At 31.9% G+C, this 25,470-nt stretch overlaps 1 protein-coding gene across 6 annotated transcripts in view; it reads right to left on the minus strand.

The window, feature by feature from the left end:
• The window catches only part of LOC100159515, a 383,802-nt gene that overhangs the window by 111,234 nt on the left and 247,098 nt on the right, over positions 1-25,470 (minus strand). Inside the window, exon 7 of one of the 6 annotated variants that reach the window (XM_029487768.1) lies at positions 3,787-4,195. The exons of 4 other annotated variants lie outside the window; for them this stretch is intronic. The gene's annotated coding sequence lies outside the window, so the exon portion shown is untranslated. Of the gene's footprint in view, positions 1-3,786; positions 4,196-14,089; positions 14,133-25,470 lie in introns of all 6 variants that reach the window. One more of the 6 variants, XM_029487767.1, reaches the window with a different exon arrangement.

The following is a 25,470-nucleotide window of genomic DNA, read 5'->3' on the forward strand; positions in this document are numbered from 1 at the left end:
AATAGATTGCAACTAAATACTTTATACTAAAATCTGTTATGTGCAAAACTCTGTAAATTTTTTTATCTCAGTTAAAGAATATTTATATAAAATTATAATGTTCGCCTAAAATTGAAAAATATGGTCGTTTAAAAGCAATACTCCATATAATTTGGATATCGGTTGAGTGACGCGATTTCTCTTACAAACGAAAACAAAAACGTTAAACTCTCAATCACGTCCATCTATATAATATAATATAACCGTAGCAGTAATAATAAGAGATAAAATAAATTTCATGCTGTCTGTTGTTTTTAAAAAAAACATTATCGAGGGGCTCGGCTTTCGTATCAATATTATAGCTAAAATCACGATTTCGTTCCGTTTATAATATTATTATTATGGGCGTCATATTTTTGTTGACAAAAATACCTTTTGCCGTTCAACCGTCGTTATAACGGGTTCCTCGTTTTTTTTTTCTTTCAATTTTTTTTTCCACTTTCTTTTTGATAACCGTTCAGCAATTTCGAGGTCCACTAGGCGTACGCGGTGAAATAATGTATAAAAAGGCCGATGTGATATATGGGTCGGGGGGATAAAGCAATAAATCTAAATTCCACCCCATATTTGTAAGCCACATATAGACGCACGCGCGCACGTACCCACCCACCCACACACACACACTCATATAATAATAATATAAAACTGCTGCAGCAGTCTCTTATACGCGAAAAAATTAATATTATTATTGTCGTGTTATTATATGATATTGTTATGCGTTCGACGAGCTTTTGATTGATGAAGAATAATTAGACGACGGGGGTCGTATATTATTTTATTTTATGTGTTCGGATATCGTCATATCGCGGAGAAAAGGTGAACGACGACGGAGGTAAAACTATCACACCCTCCACCGACATTATATTGTCAGCCCTTCTCCGCCGCATATTTCGTATAAATATTATTCCCGCGCGAGCCGCGAAACAAGCCGTCCGCGGTGCACCGTCGTCGTTCGGCCCTTCGGGGTGGCCCTTTCCTCCTTTAATTAATGACTCCGCGGGGAGGTGCGCGCGGCACCTGTCAACAAGACACGCGGCGACAAACTTTGATATCGTGTGGTGTATAGGTACCTATCCACGGTACTCCGACGTGCCGTGTCGTTTTACAGCGATCCTCGAGAATCAATACGATAATAATCTATTATTATATTGTTGTGTAATACTGATGATAATGATATGATGTGTATAGCTGGTATAATGTATGTAATAATGTGCAATAACAATAATAGTAATAACGGAGAGATACGCGGCATCATGTGCAGTATATTATATTTCACGGGGTGTAATGGGAATACGTGGCGAACGAGTCGACTTTTGTTCTAATCAATGTTTTTTTACATTTTTTTTTTTCACATATAAATATATAATTTATTCACTCTTTCGTTACGTATTGTATAGTATAACATTTTTTAATTTTATTTTTAATACTGAAAATCCTTAATCTGATTAATAGCTTTTATAGACAAATTTTAATTGTAAAACATTTATCCAAGTAAATATAGAGTAGTTTATTTTTTACAATTTTTTTAAATCTTGTTATTTTTGTTGAATACAGTCCATTCAGTCGTAAAAAAACATTTTAAATTCAAAAATTATATAGGTATAAACTTTTTAAAGATATTTTATGAGAATTTTTATATAGGGTATACTTTCTTGTTAAAATCAAAATTGTTTAAAAATGATATTACTTTTCAAATTAATTAATGCGCTTTACTTTTGAGTTTTTAAAAAATCTTATAAAACAAACCACATGACTTCGATAAATGTTTTTACGGTTAAAAGTTTTCTAAAAAATCAAATTTACAAATTGGCTATATTGAATTATTCAAAAAAAATAATCGGCTTGAGGTCCTTTGGACCAATGCCTTAAGATAACACTGTATATAAGGAGGTTCTTCAAAACTACGAAATGTTTGAGTGAACCAAATCGGTCATTATAATTATTATGCACCTAAAGTACAATGTAGAGATTTTTTTACCCCCATATCCCGTGATGATTTAGTACCGACGTTTTTGAAAATACACTCATCATAATATTACACGGATTATTGTTAGTTATATTCATAATATAACAATAATATGATAAATTAATACAATTTTTTCGACTGGAATTTTGAGTCGAGCAAATATTGTAGTAATATTATAATACTATATGATATTCAACGGTATATTTTCAATATATTATAGGGTAAACAAATTGGGTGTATCTAATGCACATAATATATTATATTGTAATGTTCAGAAGAGTATTTCGGACTAATGATTTAATACCGCCGGTACAAAATTAAATTTAATAAAACCTTGGTTATAATGTGATTGATGGGCAATTAAAAGAAGAGCGGTGGCCATAAATCAATCTCGAAATACGTTTAATACTTTTAATGAAGGAAAAACACCGCGGCTAGTCGTAATTAATAATTTAAATAAAAAATATTATTTACTCTTTATGACTTGAAAGTGTTTTAAATAAAAAATCGATGAACACTCGCTCTGCTGTATAGTCTATGTCGAATTTACTTCGTCATTGAGTAAACAAAACAACTCAATTTATTGTGTACACATAATATACAAGCCAAAACTTCTATTATTAATAATAATTACGACTATATGGTGAATAAATCACAATTTAACATTTACTATTATATTCACAGGCAGAAGATACGTCAAGGAAAGAAGACAACTCCAAATATCCGATCATCGAGTTGAAATAGTCTACCATGAACCCAACAACGTCTTCAAGCTCATCTAGTTTCTATCGCAGAAACTCGCCTTATAAATACATTGTATCTAATGGTATACCTACTTAATATTTAAATTTATTATTTTTAATTATTTGTAATTCCAAAAAATTTAATTTTGTTCATTATTAGTTTAGTATATTTTATGCAATGTATAAATATATCTAAAATGTAATAAATACCCAATGGCCACAGATACCGAGGATAGTTTGTTTAGTAAAAAAAAATAATTAATATTCGTAGAAAAATAATATATTACAGATGCAGTTTTTAAATTGTGTTAAAAATATCTGTTTACTATCCATAATATACACATTATACATATGGTTTACTTTTAAATAAATATTTTTAATATTATCTACCTAGATGATGTTTTTGTTCTCTTTGTACAATAAGTCCAGTTGTGTTATAGGCACTCATCATTATGTCATTATTATATACTGACAAAAGATAATTTTCCAAAAATAAACTCACAAAATATTTTATCATCTTCATTTATGTCGTTTTATAAATTCTAAGTGATAGAAGTTGCCGTGTAAATCGCTTCTAATGTAATTTTGATAAAACCGAATAAAGTCATATGTGCATTTTATTAACTCTGGTTCTGTAGTTTTTTGGATCATTTAATGTTTGAGGAATTCCAAATTATCGTTTTTCGTCTTTAAACCTTACTTGTAAGTGTTATCCGTATCAACGCAGTGTCAATAAACGGCAAAAATATACAGTCACAATGTGTGGTATAATTCTGATTGCGCCGAAACCGGTAAAATGTTCAGGACATTATATTATTCGTAGGTTTATGTTCATAAAAATGATCAAAATTATTAAATTATAATTTAATTGTGACTATATTTTTCTATTTAAAAGCTGACTGAAAGACGACTATTATACTATTTATTGTATATATTACGATTGTTGATTGTGGGTATCCAATAATTTGTTGAAAGCCGTTATCAACTATTTAGCGCTGGTCTACGAGACAAGTCTCACACATTCCTGCAAAAACTCACTTTGTAATTTTCTATACGCCGTCAACGTGTTGGACCTTGCCGTCGACAGCAGGAGGATATCCGCGGCTGTCGGACAGCCGCCGGTGCGGAGAGAACCGATTCGATCGTCCCCGGAGTTGAAAGTGGACTCGCCTCTGTACGGTGACGGGTGAATCGAAGACCGAACTTCTCGTCGGAAGTCTCGAAATCTCGACGGAAATCTTGCAGACACCTGCGCAGCAGTGGTCTGATCGTTGAAAATCCGCGTGGAAGAGGTCGAAGCGATTTGTCCTAAAGTGTTTGGTGAACGCGGCTCGCAGGATATGCTTCTGCCGGAGCTTCGTCGACGTGGAATGACATTTGCCGGGTTACCTGCACCGTGGTCGCGGCTGTGTTACCAGGTCACCGCCGCGATCGGCCACCCGTCCACCTGCAGCAGTTTTTGCCGTAACCGGCACCATTAATTCTGGCCGGTCGAAACGCGCCGCCCGTAGTCATAACCCGTAAATCGCCTTAGTAATTTCAATAGTCACTATACTGGTCATTGTTGATCCTTAAAAATGTTTAATCTCCAATAGTCAATAGTAAAATAAATTATATCCAATTTATTTTTAATATTATAGGTACTTTTTTTTTATCCTACTGTATTTTTACAAGTTGAATAAATGTTTGTTAATGATTTTAGGACTTGTTCCACAAACTTTTTACTTTCAGACTTATTCAGAACATTTTTCTAATCATACTATAGCTATAGTATTGTCATCAAATGTTAAGGAAGAGCCCACCTCGGTCCAATTTTACCAAAACAATTTAATATTTCTTGAATCGTGTAAAAATATGATGAGATTTTAGTTGTACTCTTTGCTATATCAAAACACAATAGGCCATTGTATTCGTAACGTACAATTTTTAAAATATTGTACTTCCAGATTATTTTAAAGACATTTTAGAACAACACTCCGAATCATTACAATCATTCTTTCATGTACCTCAGTATCAATCATGTTTTTGTCCCACGTTTGAAATTTCATTTCATCGTACATCTTATGGTTACAATAAACCCATGATAAACTTTGATCTGTTTAATTTTAAAGGTTTATATTCATCAAACCCTTGTTTTCTTGTTAACTTAATTATTCTACTATTTCTATTTAACCGTTATATAATGTATTTTTTTCCAAATATTATCTATTGTATTATTTTAGTTCTGCTGTACTTTAGCCCGTGCGGGAATTTATTCAAATAAATAATAAATAAATAAACACCAAATTTATTTGTCTTAATATAATTTAGTGTCGAAATCTTGAGGGCCCTAATCATAAAATAATGAAGCCTCTTTGAGGGTGAAATGCGCCACCACCACTAGCTGCGGCACTGGTTGTGTAAATATGCAAGCCAACTATAAAATGTGTAGACGTTTTATGTTTAAACTTAGCAATGAAATATGTACCTACCTACCTACCTAAGTAGGTAATATAATTCTTGAAAACAAAAAGATACCATGATACAATGATTACAATAGCGTTTCTATTACCAAAATAAAAAAATAACAATTAAATTAATTGTGTATTAGGTATATTAATACAATAATATTATACGTCTCGTTTGATGATATTATAGTACATACAATTATAATATGATGTATACACTTCCACGGTATATGCAGCATAAATATTAACGTACATATTATCTTATTAAAACAAAAAACAAAAAAAACAGGTCAAGTGGATGAAAGTTTAATCTAGATAGAAAAATTAGTCACACACGGTGTTCATCAACACGTACTAATATAAAATAATCTATTTATTCTGTGTATAGGTGTTACCTACTACCAGGTATAAGATATATATTATATTATTATATGATAACCATAATGAAGAGTAAACACAACTCGAACATTAATATCCGCATAAGTACGTATTAAATATTGTATCATGTATCATGCACGTGGCATTTCTAGAAAGTTTGGAAACCCTCATTTTGTAACGAGGTCGTGAGGATCATATATTATGATATTATGATGCCGGGCAACGTCTAGTAACAAATAATTTAATGCGCATGAACGTACATAATAATATATTCTGTTTAAGTGTCCTCGTGGGCAATTATTGTTAGGTATATTGTATATAGCTATATATTTATATGTTTAATCGCTGCACTCATAATCATATTATTATATGTTTATTATTATATTGAGACCTCCGGGTTAAGTCGTATCGAAGATTTTGACTAAAACGACCGATTGATAAAACTGTTTTTCGTCACCTACACCGATTCGTGATCAATTTTCGACCGATGGCGGATTCGTGCATATTACATAAACCTTTTGGAGCTAAGTTTTAGTATCTTGAAAGGTATTTTTTTTCAGGAAAAAACCCTGTTGAAAAATCACTCTTAATCGTACAGTTATTGTGTATACTATAATATGATTAATATTATGTTAGTATATTTACTATTGTAACTCACTTTAAAATTGAAATATTAATAAAAACCTATGAGGTTCCCAAGACAATTTCTTAATTTTAAGTTTGATACTAGGTCAATTCACTGTAATGTAGTTAAAGGTGACAACATCATCAGGACTCGAATTTACCATGTTGTGGACTTGTGCATCCCTGTAAGACGGAGACAACACGTCATGCATGTTTTGGCGCAATTTCTTAATAACTATTATAGTTCCATTGCATCGATTCCAAAAAAAAAAAAAAATAATAAAATAATAATAATGTTCTTCTATATTATAATATACAATACATAAATCAGACTATCAGAGTTTTACTCGGAAGACCAATATAGACATTAATATGTTATATAATAATAATTGTATATCGAATTACCGAAATCAGATGTGTGCGACACGCGTACTTCAAAGGATTTCTCTTTGTGTTCACACGACAATATGTTTCAAATTTCAACATATTTCGATGCTATCTCCGCGTATTTAAACGGTCATTACTTAATCGGTTTACCGAGAGAGAAGCAGAAAAAAAAATATAATACTTTATATATATATATATTATTTTGTTTTTGCTTAGCGCACCACGGCGGGATTTAGTTTAGTGGCGGTACTTATGGGTGGTAAATACTTTAATCCCAATGGCCTGTAACCGACTAAGCCGGTACTAAACATTTTCGGGGAGGGAAAAAATATATTAACCCCTACCGCGCCGGAGATAGTGTGTCGGTGTGTGTATAGTCGTTTAAGAGAACATAAAAAGAATCCAAAAGGTTTGGCAAAAGACCCGGGCGGCACTCGGGCGTTTACATATTACGTCGCGCACGCCCGCGAAACCCAATATTGACGAGTAATTTCAAAAACCCACTGCTGCGGACTCGAGAGAACGAAACGACAATGGAGATCGTACTCGGCGATAAGTGATGTGCGCGCGGGTATATTAACGCAATAAAAGAAAATGTCTGGTGATTTGTTTTATGAATATTATCTCATGCCCTTTGCTAATGTACCGCAGTGGCGTATATTAACAAGACAAATATTGTACAGTTTCCATCCCTTTATTGTTTTCGGTTCGCGTCGGCCGAGCGCGTTTGTACGAAACGACCGGCTTCGAAATGCATCGAAAAACCTGCGACGAGTGCGCGGTGGCACGAGTATGATGATGGACCAGTGCGGCGATGGTTATACATCATATACTATGATGTACAGCTCGTGTATTTGATATTTTATAACGCCTACTTTGTAAAATAATGTTATAATACGGCGCGAATAATTGAACGGATGATAAACAATTATTGTGTGATATCAATTTTTTACCAAAACGTAACAATATACGTTAAACAAAGTCCTAGCCATGGACACTAATTATGCTTCATTACAATATAAATCAATATTTTCCGGGAAATCGTATTAACAGTACACTGCAGGTGCTGCAGTTGTAATCTATAATTATTATAATCTATATTGTCGATAATATTTTTACGCAATAATAAATTTAATCGTATTTACTGAGATGTGATTTTAAAATAATGCATTTTTAACGGAAGCGTATTATAATATTATGTATATATACAAAGGCGTGCGCAAAGGGGGGTGGGTGGTGACCAGGATGCACTCCCAGACCTCTCACCCTAGGATCTAATTAATAAATAAAGACCCGGATGAATTGGTTAGTTTTTCGTTTGTAGTATTCTGTATGTAAATAATTGTATTAGGTGTACTTAAAGTATTTAGTTTTTGAAGCTACTTACTTAAAGTAAGTTCTTTAAATATAAAAACTGAAAATGAAAAGCTCAAAGCTTATGATAAATTGGCGTTAATGAAATTTGACAATGATCAAAGCTTTGTTTTTCTATCAAAAAGAGTCCGGCAGTTGATGTTGTTCACTGAAAATTTGAATAATTTCTCAAAAAATGATGTGTTACTAATTATATTTTGTAAGGTTATTTTTTTATCGTTTTCTACAGAACTTGGTTTATCTATACAAACGCCGCTTATTTTTATTTAGATAAGAGTTTTTGATCACTGTGAGAATTGTTAAAATTGCAAACAAAATCGCTTGTATCTATGATCAACCGCGGCACACACTCACATTCGGCCCACTCGTAATGGCGAGTCTGTGTTTATCTGTAGCACTACAATTGTTGTCGAGGGTATTATCGAGGCCCAGATAACATAATATATTATTATAATATCGCAAACGAAATAGGTATAGGCACTAGTTTTTACTTTTCCATTATTTTTCGCCCGAACGCCGACGCGCGCGCCAAGTACGCCCGCCGTCCCCGCATGCACCCCTCGAGGGTCACGCACATGTATATAATATAATATTTTATAAAATATATATTTATAGTAATTTCATAACACTCGGCTACTTTGCAATATACTCTCACGAGCCGTCTCCCACGATTCACGGAAAAATTCCCATAGTATAATAATATAATAATATGCCAGACCCGTGTTAAATCGATTTTTATAATATTATAACACCCGGAAGGGCTGCTCGGGTCGTCGTCGTCCCATTTCGGCACCACCACCCCCCTCTCTCCATGGCCGATGAACAGTTTCCCCCGAGGTCTCGGTGAATGTGATACGCACCGCGGTTCTTGGTTAAAGTAAAAATTATATTATATATATATACTCGTATATGTAGGGGCTTCGTCGCTGTCTGCCGCGGCGGGGAGGGTATACAGCTGTGTTGATTGCTTCTAAACGGGAACAAGACAGCCGTAAAATTTCGGATTACCACTGGACCGGCAAATCTGACAGCACTCGTCGCAGTCACTGATTCGCGTATTATACGAAACAATATAATAGTGGTAAAAAATACACGCACATATATATATATATAAATAAGTTTATTAAGTATTACGTTCTATTATTATCAAGTATCTGTGAAAAATGAAAATATATAACGCTCACGAATACATCATTTCATAACCACGTAACAGTTTAAACAGCAATTGCAACGCCAGCAATTGCTATATCATTAATACGCCTACCTATTTACTATTTTTTTTTTTTTTTTATTAATTATTTTATCGTCAGTTTTCCGTTTTCGAGCATCAATAATCCAATCTATTTGCACAGTATGCTTCGATGATTGCATCATAATAATATTATATATTATTATAGTACCTACTTATGATGCAAAAACATAATATAGTACATGAAGTGTTATCATCGCCGAAATCAATAATGACGTACCTATGTAAAATAATATAATTTTATATTTAGTGTCGGAAAGTTATCATATTATGATGTTGAGCTTATGTGTAATAATATAGGTAATATTACTAAAATATAATATTTCCAGTTAATTCTATAATTGATCGAAATATATTTTTCGGTTTACGGGAAACTGCGGTATAATGGTTTTTATTATTGAAAATTATCTTTTCGATAATGTATTAGTTTCATTTATTTAGTCGACCACGACTATACTTGAACTTACTACGGGATACAATACATTTAATACGTATATCTGAAATTCTATCGGTCGCCTATCATACACACGCTATCTATATGCACTTCTATACCTATTATATTTGTCGTTTCGTTCCACATATATACAGTTATAATATTATATGTTGTAGGTATAGAATAAAATAAATCACACCTTTCCTCACTCGTATACATTTTACTTATATATTATACGACTCGTCGAAGCACTTAACGTAAAAATTACTGTAAATACATAATGATATTACATATTATATTATATACCTGTTGAGAATATTGTGGCCGGATATTGTATGACGTTCAACCAGTTCCATTAACCCGCTCCAGTGCATTTCAATCGGAAGTGCAACGCACGCGTGGTCTTATCGACAATGAATTTTTCTCCCTCTCCCCCTCCCCCTGTCAACCCGACGACGGTACGAGGTCTTTTCCGAGCCGTTCGAGTGCCATTAGGCGGTGCACTTTTCGTCTCGGTATCTCTCACCGGGTACAAATAGCTTTTGGAAAGCGTCCCGCGCCGGTTTTTGTCCGTCTGCGAGTGACGCGCATTATATCAAAAATGGAGACGCCACTTTCACTGTCTTCTTTTTACAACTGGGTGGGCGCCCCATTGTCGTTTGTAAAATACTACCCTAGAGAGAACCAGAGGTAGACAAGAGGGGAAGGGGGGCATATATATATATATATGGAGAAGAGAGAAAAATACGCGGAGACACGATAGGACGTGTGTGTATATAGTGTGTATGTGTGTATGTGTGTGTGTGTGTATGTGTGTGTGTACACGAGCGAGTAAGACGAGAGCCACCAGATATATATATATATATACATTGTGGAAGAGACGAAAAAAGGGTGGACACGTTTCTTTTAAACTTCCTCCGTTCGTTCATTCTTAAATCTCTTCAAGCCGCATTCGTATTGTCTCTCTTTCCCTCTGCGTATTTATCTCTTGTTCATTCATTCTCCGATTCACCCCCCGCTCGAGCAATGATTTAAACTTAAGTCTCCGGGCTTGGGTGGTTTTTTTTGGTTTCGAAACAATGCCGCCGACACGGGCCGCGTGGTCGCTGCGAAACGTCTCTTTTTTTTTCACCCTCTCTTCGGTGCGCACCCGGAGGGTAATAAAAGGAAAATCGTGACCCAGGAACCAATGTCCCCCGGAATTCGCACTAATTAAAGGCCATATTTTAATCTGTTCTACCTTTTGTATTTAGCTAACCACCGCCGACCACCCTTCCCTTAACCACCACCGAGAGAGCCGGCCTGTTATTTATTGCTGTATCCATAAAAATTGTAACAAAACACCGAAAAAATCCCTGAACGCGAGCAAAAAAAAATAAAAAATATTAGGTAATAATAAGAATCTATATATTACATTTTTGTTTTGTGTTCGGGTCACAGGATTTTTTTCCCCCGTTTAAAAGGCGAACAAACCAACATACAATTGTGTTTTAAATGTGCGATTATTATATATACCTACCTAATAAATATATATATATATATATATATGAGATAATTGTTTTTTCTTTAAAGCCGAGAGATGATAAAAATTTAATTTCCCTTTCTAGTTCAAATCGTTATTTATTTTAAATTAAATAGTTGACAATAGTAATTATACATGGTTCGTGTGATTATTATTAAAACTCCTACGTTTTTGTTATTCGATATCAATATGAAATAAAAATCTATGTTGTTGATGTACACCTATGTCATGTAAAACGGATTTCGGAAGTTCATATTTTTCAGCAATTTGTATAATATTTAATTACTGTACAAGTATCGTTCGATGACAATAATTATTAAATATTCGACCTCGAGACAACAATAAAAAAACACGAGTCCTAGACTCAAGAGTATCTCTACATGGTGCTTTGAGTTTAATATATATTGTTTCCCGGACGAAATGCAAATGAGCTTTGAAGTGTGTGGTGTCATTGTGGACTGCGGACAGCGATTTTCGGGCGACAGTTTCACATATCTGTGTGGATTTCACAGATAGTCAACAAGGTTGACAAACGCAAAACCGCAAAACGTTTCAACGTTATAATGTGTTTAATATTATATATTAACTGTACCTCATTCGATAACGGCGGTAGGAAGTATACCCACCTACATATAGCCACAGCTGTAAGTGTCACAATAATATAAAATTATAGTCTATACGATTCGTAGGTAAGGACGTGTCTTATTCGCGTAGAGACTAGAGAATTAGTACCTAGGTATAATATTGATATTATCAAATATATTGTTTTTGGTTAGTTTTTTTTTTATTAAGTGTTTTAAAATGTATTTATTGACGGTTCACACAATAATATAACAAATTGTATTAGTTGTGTGACACACAACAGCGTTGTATTTTTAAAAGTCATAGTACCTATCCACCTAATTTCTGTGTCTAATACCTAAGTAAAATTGTTAATAACAAACATATTTTACATTTTTAAAAATATTTATTTTCGAAAACGTGCATACTTTTGGAGACAATGAGTGTGTTTACTGTTAAATGAATCGTCAGTAAATCAAAGTTAATTCCGATATTTATTGTATTGATCCGGCTTTGAATAAAGTTATATTTTGAGTGTTACACTCGGGATGTTAATATTATGTTTTCATTAATGTTTTTCTTAAGGTGTTTATAACAGTGTACACTGTACAAGAAGTAGAGTTATCAAAGTTCTTATTATTATTGACAAAGATCTAAAAACTTAATTATAATTTATAAATCTGATAAGCAGTTCAAGACGTTCAAGTAGCCAAATAATTCCCACTACTGTAAATATATAATTCATTTCTTGTACAACGTTTTGATATAGATATATTTTCAAATTAAAATAATGAAAAATATCGATTTACTTAAGAAAAGCCAACAACAATAATGAATTTAAGTGTTATTTTTGTTGTGTGTACTTGGTTGTTTCAAATGAGGTCCGTTGAGAAAAAAGGATTTCGAAAATAGAGATGTTTATATATTTCAGAAAAGAAAGTTTTATCCATACTTCTAGAATACAATCAAAATATCGTTTGTTGTCGTTTACGAATGTGTATAATCTTGATAAAATGACAACTCCTTGTCCTCTGATTACCCAATTCAATAACTTACAATGGTTTACAATAGTGTTTCGTCATAAAATTATGCACTCACGTCTCACACATAATAATTTATTATCTAAAAACGTGTAACTCTTGTTCAACAATTGAATACAATACTGTAGGTATTGTATATTAAACTACCTAGTAAAGGTATAAACAGAATCATAATTATATTGACAAATTAATTTCTTTGTACCTAATTTAACTGCGTTTTAGAAAGGAATTAATATTGTATAATAAAATTTCCCACAGAAGGAGTGGCCGTTGGTAGAGTATATGATATAATATATTATACGATAATATCATCTTTGACATAACACCAAATAATAATAGGGCAAACAAATATGTATTCTGAATCAAGCATCAGGATAAACAAAAATAAGTAATATCTCATAACACGTTCAGTAATTAAACTTATGTTATGAACTCAATATAGATTGGTAATTTTTTTATACTATAAAATCAAAAAATAACCTACACGATTAAAATTAAAATTCATAAATGCCTATACTCAAATCCAATACGTTCGGAATAACATCACGATAAAACGGGAAACACATACACCTCTAAACGACACGACGAGATAAAATAAATACTGCCTGCTATTTATTGTTATGAAATAATATACGTATATAGTACATACTAGATGTACGTAATAACAGTAACAGAAGTAATTAATTTAACGTCACTAAAACAATATTTTAATTTATACAACGATGCCTGTGGGGCACCGGAAGGCAGAATAGTATAAATTGTATATATAATATAATCTATATATACTTTATGTACAGGGGGATTCACCAAGCATTTTCACTCCTATATATATATTTTTTAATAATGAATTTATTTAAATTCTGATTCTTGGAATTTTATCACAGTTAAAATAATTTACAGTTGGAAATGGAAGTTCTCATTTTAAAAACAGAAGTTTATTTTACCACAGTCTCATGGAATGCTTAAGTAGTAAAAAAAATCTCAAAAATTTGAAAATATCGTCTTTAAGTTTATTTAAAAATTCCGAAACTCTGATTTTAAATAACCGCCATTATTGAATAAAACAATGTTGTGAGCGTGCTTGGTGAATCACTCGGTAAAAACATTTTTTTTTGTCTATAGAATCTCCAATGTTATTACGGTGTAGTACCTATCCATAAATTTAAAAAAACCGGACAAGATACAGACCGGCTGTGGAGTACAACTGAACAACGACTACTCACACTTCCGTCCATCTCAGTGTTGCCGGGTTGTAGTGACGTGTTATTATTAATATTAATTTAGATGAATCGTTAAATCATGACATTTAAAAAAAAAAACTCTTACTCGATTGGAAGTCTGTGCACCTGCCTCCTAAAGTTTTGTCCACCTATTACCAACAATAATAATTAATTGTTAACATATTAACTGAATATAGTTAATAATATGCATAATATGTTACGGACATCGTAGGCTTTCGAGCATTGTATGCATTACCCGGTCTACGTATATGTTGTCTGGTGTTTTTGGAAAACTCATTAAAATACAATTTTTCCAAGGGAGGGTAATACATTGTCCGGTCAAAGTAAACATTCCTCGCGTCGCTCAGAGTCCAAAAATATATTAAATGTTGAATGTTTATAAATATTTTAAACACTAATTTTAAATCTAAAAATAGATTAATATTATTAACTGTTTAAGTCTCATGTGTTGTACAACAACTGACTCACTAATATATTATTAAATTATAATAATATATCTAATTTATCATAAGTGTGTTAATTATACTCATTAGTCATACTATATTTTTCCACCATTGTTGGTAGAAAATATAACTAAAAATATTTCAATTAGCGTGTCAAAAAAAAAAAACATACATTTCAACGGTCCAAACCAAATTAAGAGTGTATTCCTCTAAAAGATTCTCAATTTATCATGATGCCATCTCAATTACCAAACACAGCTAATCGTAAACATTGAAAATATGTCTCAATATACTTCTCTTTGGTTACAAATGAGCTCGAGGAACATAAATATTGTATTAACAAAAATTCCAACGCGAAATTAGAGTCTAAATAATGTATGGATCTATAATCTATTATCACAACCAAACTACCTCCCACAATCTTCATTCGCGTAGTCACCCGCGGCTTGTATTATTTATAATATTTATTTATATCAAAAAATCTAAAGACAAAAATTCCACTTTCTTTAATGATTTGGATCTTTCCCTCAAAAACAAATACATCTTTGCAATCAATTGTTCAGACTTCATCAAAATAAAAACCAAATATAATAATCAGACAATACAATGTCCCAGTTTTTAATGATTAGGTCATACCAAAAATCCACCTCCCGAAATGTGTTAGTTGTGGTGGCAAACACTTTTTATACATAGGACTATTGTAGTTGTATGTCCGAAATCATGGAGCATTCCAGAAAATATGCTCTTTGTGGAAGTGGCCTTCTTCTGCTAACTGCCCTGCTCATTTATGCCCCTCCACAAAGAATTCTAGTCTACTCTTGAGAAAAAAAAAATCTGCCAAAATCAAAAAACCAACATTATCTCAACTAATATCGACCTAGTTAGAGCCTCCGCGTCCGAGTTGATTCAAACTTACCACAGAAGCTTCAAAACTGGCTGCTTCAGTATTTAGAGGAAATAATATGCTAGCATGTCAGCTCATAATATTTTTCAAAATTAAATATTTTTTCCAAGAAAATAAAAAATTCTTATTAGGCGATTCTATCTATATTTGGGAGCTTTTTGACAGTAAATAAAAAATAAGAAATATTTATAACCTCCAAAACATCATGATGATTACTTTTTCAAAATTGACGAGTCATCTGTACACTGATATTTTTTATGTCAATTTACTCTGGAATTTCTGTTTATTATAATAATAATATTATACAAATTATAAATGCATAAATGGATAAAACCCGAAACTTAATCAATTATTTATGCATGTATAGTTTATTTTTGTAAACTCTTCTAACGGCTGGGTTAGTATGTTTTATTTTATTTTTAATTGGTTTCGACTAAATTGCAATTTATTATAATATACTTTACCATGTTTTTAAATAAATTGGTATTAAAAAAGGAGCGATTTGATTGATATTATAATTATATTATGAGTAAAGAAAAAAAAAATAATATTATCGCATCACTGGTTTGTGGATTTCTTAATTTATTAGTTAATTCTTTTAGGATCCACTGTTGGATAAAACTGTCACGTAAGTAGTGTAACGCTGCCACGCTGGTCATCAATTGATGCCACCCTGTCACCGATCGTAAAACCATTTCGAACAGTACTCAAATAAAGATAAACAAGTCACTCGCAAATAGATCGTTTCTCTAGAGAATTGAAAAGAGACGTCAGTTACAATAACAAACAATGATACAGATGGGTTGACGTAAGTATAGCGTGCGAACACTTCAGACGATTTTCGGATTTTTTTTTTTTCAATTCAAAACTATCCAACAATAAGAACCATTACACAATCGTTTTAAACCGAAGAAAACTGTTATTTGTCTGCGGATGAATAATCAAACTGATTTAATGTAAATGAGCCAAGTAAGATATTATATTTCTGTTGGAAAATAAAATAAATAACTACGTTAAGACTTGACCTAAAAAATTTGAAATGATAAAATTTTTGTAATATATAGTTACTTGAATCGTTTTGAATTAATCTGTACTCTTTGTCGTTGGGCGTTAAATTAATTACCTAATTAAACAAATAATTACCAATATAGTTGGGTGTAATATCATACGATGCGTTTTGACCAAAACCAACTGTAAATGTTTTACAATCTATCGAGTTTTTAGCACTTTAATTTTACTCTCAACCTTTTTTTAACGACGGTTTCACACTATATCACACCATACCGTAAATTACCCGTTATTCAATTTACCAAATGTTCTCTACATTAATAATGATCATAAATATTTAATCATACGTAGGTATATGTAATACGATTAATTAATTTACTGTACTTGTGTCTGTGGTCAGTATTTTTTTCTACGAATTTTTAAGTTATTTGCACGCGCACCATGCAAATGGAATAATAATAATATATTTATTAATTATTATTATCTACGCCACAAAAAATAATAAACTTAGGTCATACAAAAATAATCCTTAACTGCCGTTTGTTAATAAAATAATGTAAATAAACATTTTCGGTATGGAAATATATTCTATATGTAGGTAGGTACGGGAGTTGTAAATTCACTGAGGAAGAAAAGTTTTTTAATAAGCACAGTCTTGTTTTTCGCGTCCCGTTCTGTACTTAGTGTCCTCTTAAAATGTGCTTATTATATAAAAGTCGTAATGGGGTTTTTATTCCTCTACAACCGTTTCGTTGTACTTTATTGTTCATAGATTATCTACAAAAACTATAATATTGTATTTACATGAAATGCACGTAAATTAACCCTGTTTAAAACTTTTAATGTTTTTTTTCGCCCGCATGATATCTGCAGTAGCTGGTAGGTATACTAAGAGAACGAACGAATTGAACAGGGTTTAATAATCTATGTAGGAAATAAAAATAATATTTAACAACAATATTGCAATAGGTACCTATATTATATGCCAAACATCTGCATTGCTTGATATTTATTTTATTTTATTTACTAACGAGGAAGTTCTGATAAATACGGTATAGGCGTACTACTCGTTATAATTATTATTGACCTCATTCTACAGTGTATATTACGGTTACCACCTGATCGGTTACAACAAAAACCGTTTTAAAGTGTTTCAAAAGAACATCGTCCTCTACTTTCGTGAAACAAGGCCGCATTCTTTGCCACATTTTACATAATTATGTATTATAACGTACCCATAATACCTATGCCAATTTCCGAACTTAGCATGAATCATTCGATATTTGTTTTGTTTTTTAATGAGGTTGTAGTAACTATTATAGTAGGTGGTATAATATCACTCGTTGAAATTATTTCCCTAATTCTAGAGTGTTATACATAGGTAGATATCGGATGGGAGGAGCTTACGGGGGCCTAGCACCCCTTCCTTTTTTAGTTGTGTGGGATCGAAGCGCCCCCACTCACATTGATGTTAAGAATGTCAGCCCACCTGAAATTTTAATGGATTTCCGCCTATGGTGTTATAGCTACCACGTACACGGTTACAACAACAACCATTTTAAAGTTTTTCAAAAATACGTTGTCGTTTGATCTCGTGATGTACAGCAGCACTCGCCGGTACATTTTCCGTATAATTATGTGTTTTGTATTATGTATCTACCAATACCAAACATATTAATATGAATTACGAACCTTTGGATATTTATTTTATTTACCAATGAGGCGATTGTAATAACTAGTATGTGACATACCACTCGTTAAAATTATTGCTCTCATTCTATAGTGTTAAGTTACCACGTACACGGTTACAACAACAACCGTTAAGTGTTTCATAACAACGTCTTCGTTCGATCTCGTGACACACGGCCGCACTCGCCACCACGTTTTCCATATTATAATTATATGTACCTACCTATTTATACGCTTAAATTTAAGTTCGTCGGCCGTGACACGCATTCTATATTATACTTATTGTATATATTTGTATTATATGCCCATTTCTATTTATTATTTATGTATTACGAACTTTCAAACACTGTGTAAAAGAAAAAAAAAACAATGTTCAGGATGTGATTCGACAACAAAATGTGGCCCGAACACACTTGCTCGAAGGTTTATGGGTTACTCGAAAACTATCGCCACCCTCGCGTCGATCCCGGCCGGCACCGGTATAAGTAAGTATAAGTACACTCGATAAATCGTGACACAACGGGAGATAATAATAATAATATAATACCGTACAAATCCGCCTACCTATATACCGTGAGTCGTGACTATACACTATATTATATTGGTACATAATATATAGCGATTAGGTTAATCATATTCAATCGAACGTCTGAGAATTATAAAATGAATATAATATCACATTATGTGTTCTATGTGCAGGCACAGTCCGCCTGGGGAGACGAAAACTTTCAGAAACTCGAAAAAAACTTTTATGTTTGCACAGTCGATTTTTCTTTTTTCGCCCTCCACTGCAGCTAATGTAAAAAAATAAAACTCGAGTATATTATATTGTTGTCGCTGTGTGTTGTGTCGTGTTCACCGTATAGTTAAGCTACGCTATACCTATAAACATTATATAATAAATATAATCTTTGCAAAGTATAATAATATGATTAATCTCATAATATTGTGTACATAATATCGCGGTTATCAGCTCCATTTCGACAGCATGTACATTTTCGATTTTTCCTATTTCAATATATGCAATATTTTGCGGATATTTTGCGTAATTTTGCGGACTAATTTTTGATTTTTGCGGACAAATAGTTTTTTAGAAAATCATAAAAAACAGTTGACATGCTGGTGAAATGGTTCGAAAAATTAAAAAATTAACTTTCTCTACTTTTTATTATACCATTATCTTGCGGATAATTCATGTAATTTGCAGACTATTTTTGTTCAATAAATATTTTGATTTACCATATTAAACCACAATTTTAAAAACCGATAAGGTACTTAATGATGGTATACTAAAAAGTGAAGTAAGTAGTTTTTTAATTTTTTGCAAAGTTTTTTTAGTTTGCTAAAAAACTATTATTCCGCAAAAATTGAAAATAAGTCCGCAAAATCACGCGATTTATCCGCAAAATAATGGTATAGTAAAAAGTAGAGAAAGTTAATTTTTTAATTATTCGAACCATTTCACCAGCATGTCAACTGTTTTTTATGATTTTCTAAAAAACTATTTGTCCGCAAAAATCGAAAATTAATCCGCAAAATTACGCAAAATATCAGCAAAATATTGCATATATTAAAATAGGAAAAATCGAAAATGTACATGCTGTCGAAATGGAGCTGCGGTTATCTACTCCGACAGAAAAGATAACCGCGGTACATACCTATAGGTACCTAATATAAATATTATTGCACTACTTTGTCTTTTAATATTGCGCCTATTGCCTGTTTTAATAATGCACACGAATAATAATAATATAATATAATTATCTAAATCGTGCGGTCGTTTTGTAAAAATAAAATTACATGTTCTAGACCCCCCCCCCCCCTCCTCGCTAGTGTACTGGAAAAACACTCTCATTATTTGTGTTTCTTCGTTATCTACATTGTATGCATTGCTTACATAATATATTATATATACGTTCAGTTCAGGTAAATAAATACATTTATGCAATATGCTAAATAACGATTAAAATATAGACCACGTAGGTATATAAGTCGTTTTCGGAACACTAGATCGAGAAGATTATCACACGTTTTAGTATAAATTAAAACAGAAATAAAATAGACACAAATTTAAGCTTTGTGTATTGCATACATTAATTTGAGTTAGATATTTTTGACGATTCCTGAAATTGCAAATTTTCCTACATGATAATAATATATTTATAAATATGATTATATAGAGGAACAAATAAAATACTAATCGTACCACAATAATCGTGACAGTATTAAGATAAACAGCGGTACCATAAAAATACCATGGCTACATCTATATAGATAAAAATGATAATCAATAACTATTAACTATGAAGATGAACTGACCAACTCGTGAAATATTCAATAGTTACTATACAGGGTGATTCACAAAGTAAGCTCAGTCCTCGCCCCCATTTTTCTTCAATAATACAGTTATTTATTATATTGAAGTTATTCAATATCTTATTTTTGGAATTATGAAATATTTTTTAAGACTATATATATTCATATTTTTGAGATTCATTGCACTACTTATGGAATTTTCTGTGGAGATACAAACTTCTGTTTTTTAAGTGAGTCCGCCCCCCCCCCACATTTTCAACAGAAAATTATTCAGTGAATCAAAATTCGTACAAGTAGTTTTTGAGTTATTCGACTTTGTGTTCTGAGGATAAAAAGTCCATGGCTTATAAGATATGGAGGTTATGATGATTTGAAAATTGAATAAATTAATATTATTTTATCAACATTGATAATTTGTAATAACGGCTAAAGCATAATATAGTAAAAACTATATACTTTAATAAGTTTTAACTGGAAAAATCACCAAGGGACACTCATTAATAAGTAACTGGTAGTACAAAACAATTCAAGAATTTGAAAAACTCGGTGTGAGCATACTCGCAAGTGAATCACCCTGTACATAATACATTTTATCTGTCTAAATATTTTATTGAAATTAATTTAATTCAGTTTAATTACTTCCGAGGCGTATAACATATAATACTATTGTAGACCCTGAATGAAATCTAAATTACAAAAGAATAAAATATTGGATTTTTTCTTCGGCTGTAAAAACCAGACCAGAACTTATCTGTCGATGTCGCACAACGCTTATTGAGACATGTCTTCATTACCCACTCCGTACAGTTATATAAGGTCGCTATGATGAGGATGCACAATGTACATAGGTTGCACGTGATACGGTATAATATATTTAAAGTGCACACAAGTTCTTAATAGCTGCTAACGCAAGTACCTATATTATTATGCTATGTATAAATCGTGTTGCACTTTAAGGAGAGTGTTGATAATATTATTATTCTACGTGACCAGACATCGCCGTGGATAACTACACGTTTTAGATGGAATTATGAAACCGAATTCGTATTAAAAAAAAAATTAAAAAAAAAGTATTTTATTCAAATTCAATTTGAGTAAAATGTTAAATGACAACAGCTCTTTTTAAATAAATAAACAAATAAGTAAAATATTTTCTTTTATTCGAATTCGAGAAAATAATATAATACGTGCCCCCGTCTAGTTTGCCTTGGTCGATACGATTCAACTTCGCAATCCATACATAGTACATAATATATAATATATATACGTAGTACGGTATATAGTATATACGTATAGTAATAATATTACGGTGTATGCAATTTTTCGGACAAGGGGATTTCAATAAAAAGCTACACTCAGATCACAACTGGATTCTTATTTATTTATTTTGATTATTTATTTTTAATACCAATCTCTAGACGGAGGATGTATGTGTGGTGGTCTACCAATAGGATTTCATACATTTATACATATTTGTATTTTCATGCGGTTAGAAAAGGAACGCATAGATAGAAAAAAAAAACGTACTCGAATAATATAATAATATATATGAAATGTATTATGATAAATTGAATATAAATATAATATATATAATACGTAGAGGTATGTAGATGTATAATATAGACTGTACGGATGAGAATTTTTTTATAATCAAAATACTCGAGTTGGATTTTGACGTTTGTTAAAAGTTCACAATGGTACCTATATAATATATAGCTGCTTTACGTAGGTACTCTATACCTAATCATAAAAAAAAAAAATAATAATAATAACAGTGATATTATGTGCAAACCGTGCAGTATGAGTATACAATTCGCATAGGTAGTATAATAATATAACGACGAGCGAGACGTTATTTTCACGGTCACCACACTTTTTCAACCGCGGAATCGGGTTTTAAAATCCATAATAATATAATCTCATCTGTTTTTTTAACTTTAATTTTTTTCACTCATCAATGTTCCGTTTCAATGGCAATAACCGTCGTTCTAAAAATCGCGGATAAACAACTCGCGGTAAATGTCATAACATTACAATATAAGCAATAAGCAATAATAAACAATATTATAAAATTACCACCACTATACCGAATTCCTGCACGTCAAAATAACGCCATCGACAAAGTTTGACCCACATCCATATTTATATCAAAACAAGTGTTACCGATTCCACGAGGAACACCACCCGCTGTACAAATACTGATTGGCATTACGCAAATAACCACGGGGTCCTGAAATCGTCAATTTATTTGTGTTTTATTAAAGTTTTCGTTTTGAATATCACACGGATCGACACCGTCAGTAAATGTATTTAATTATATTTCTGAGTAACTCACATTAAACGTAGTTGCACGCACTCATTTTCTCTGCGTTCGGTTTTCGATAGAGCATATTATTATAACATTATAATATTAATCATTAGACGATACGGTTTTGAGTGTTCCACGGCTCTTTCATGCGACTAAAACACAGCGTGTAGAGTTAATTTGCAGTATAGTTCGGCGTGCAGAAATACGCGTTAGGTATTATAGTTATAAATATTAAAACCGTACACGCGAGCACATAATGTATATCATATTATTATGTACCTACATGAATACACTATAGTAATAAGTATGTTTGCGATAACTGATTCGCATATTATGCGCGCTTGGCAAACGTGCTGAAAATATTAATGACAACATAAATCTAATTGAAAAGTAAAATAATTATAAGTTATAAAGAGTAATGTATTGTACAGGGTGACTTGTGTCGTTTTTTCCCTAATGGGCGTGATGGCGAACTGTTTTAACGCATAAAAAAAAAAAACACAACGGAAAAACGTAATGTGAAAAAAATATATATTTATAGTGTACATCTGTGACATTTACTAAAATTGTATGAACTATATGATAAAAAAAATTAACATAATATAATTTTTTTGCTTCATTTACTTTTTCTAAAATAATGATAAATTGTTGCATTTTATTTCGATATAACGACTACAGTACGAAATATTATAAATTGTATAAACATATTTTGCCGGGAACGGAACGTAAATGTACGCCATCGTTAAATTCATTACTAAATTTACTTTTAGATTTTTAACTAAAAACGATTAAACTGAATATTTTTAAAACATACACATATTGAATCAAAATATTTGATTGGTTAAAAGATTAACCATTTAAGTATTTTAATTGTACATAAAGTTAGTGCTCTATTTATATTAATATTATATGCTATTGAAGTGAAACTTCTTTACAGAGTTTTTATTTAACTATTTACTTTTATTAAATATTTAATAAAATCAGAGCATCGTATGGTCGCGAAATGGATTATTTATAAGTATTATTATTATTGCAGAGCTCGATTCGCCTATAATAAATATCTTAGCATTTATAGCTTTATAGTGTTCAGAAATACTGCACTTAATGGAAATGGTCATCAACATTTACCGGTCAATGAGACACTAAAATGTATTGTCTTGTTTAGCATAAAATGAGATCTATCAATTTATATAATTTATAACAAACGAAAATAGCTAAATAAATTGTTTCCTTTGATGGATAAACTTCCAATGTTGTAAAATACTTTTGAAATAGAATGATGTCTAGATTTTTTATTTTTATTTTATCGTCATTATTATTATTTTTTTGAAAGTTTGTTGGCGGACCAGGCTTTTTTCAGGCCATTTAACACGACGAAATACGATTTCAATAACAATAAAAGAGGGACCCGAGGCGAACACCGGGCTGCTGCAGGGGACATATTTTTGGGTCGTTCTACTGAGTTTACTTTCCCCGTCCATCCTGTCCACGGGCATACGTCCCGCCATTCCTCTCTTTTACCTCTCCAAACATCAATAATGACCCAATAAAAGTTTCATAATAATAAAAATATACAAACAACTTTCGTTCCAAAAGTGATTGAATTGACAGTTGTAGTACATAGGTACACACACACACACCACACACATATAGGTATATAAAGTTAACGCGAAAACGTGTTATCATATAGAGTTGCGAGTGATCGTATAATATTTTCGGACTTGTATAATGGGCCGGTAAAGACTGAGCCTCGTAAATAAATGTAACGTATAATAATGTTTATGGATTTTTTTTCTCATATATTATTATATTATACACCCCTTCTTAAAGCTCAATGTCGCTTATGGACGTTTATATGGCCGACGACGACTCTATTGCTGGTACCTACAAATAACCGTTTTTGTAATGTTCGTATCGGTACATTTATTATCAGCTATCATTCATGTCTTACACGTCAACAAAGATGATAAATACGACACGGTCAGAGCCTTAAATTTATTCACGCCCTTTAAACGTTCGATAATATTATAGAAATGGTCTACAGATCGATATAATATGTTCGCTACGCATTAAATTTGAAGTTTTACTTATATCATCATAATACTCAGCCGCACGCGGTGTGCGTGGTAAAATGTTAATGGCGTTAATTACGAGCTTAAGTCGGTGGCACTCGAGACTGGATTGTTATTCAAAAATTGCATACATTTCAAAATTTGAGCTTTGATATATTTAGCAGTACGGCGTATATTTATTTTTTTTTGTAATGGCACGCGAAAAATTTTGCACTCCAAAAATTAACGATACCCTGCGGTCGTGGTTAAGATGTTAAATTGTTAAAAGATCGAATTAAACTGAATTATAATATAGTGTGTTAGTAACATAATTAATATGAACAATATCGGTTAATGATGTTATCATGCGATTCATATTCGTATATTATAGGAAAAAAAACAGCGGTCGTTTTGAGTAGGTAAAAGACGATTAATTACAGTGAAACCTGTATCGTACATGCGATTCGGGATTTTATTTTTTTATACTATTAAACTACCTATGTAGTACCTACGACCGAGCAAGTTGTTGTAATTGAGTGTACCTATTATAGATTTCTTTTGAGATTATTTTGAACCCTGAGTAATATTTTATGGAAAGTCTAATAGTTTGTCACGATCAGTTTATCGTTATATAAAACGTTTTTATATAAGAAATAAGAAAACTACATTTCAACAGGGTCTTACGTAAAACTATAAGTAAAATCGAATTTTAGGATTATCTTTTAATACGCAGCCGCATTGATCTTA

Source organism: Acyrthosiphon pisum, chromosome A1, assembly GCF_005508785.2.
Source record: "Acyrthosiphon pisum isolate AL4f chromosome A1, pea_aphid_22Mar2018_4r6ur, whole genome shotgun sequence".
NCBI classification, from domain to species: Eukaryota; Metazoa; Arthropoda; class Insecta; order Hemiptera; family Aphididae; genus Acyrthosiphon; species Acyrthosiphon pisum.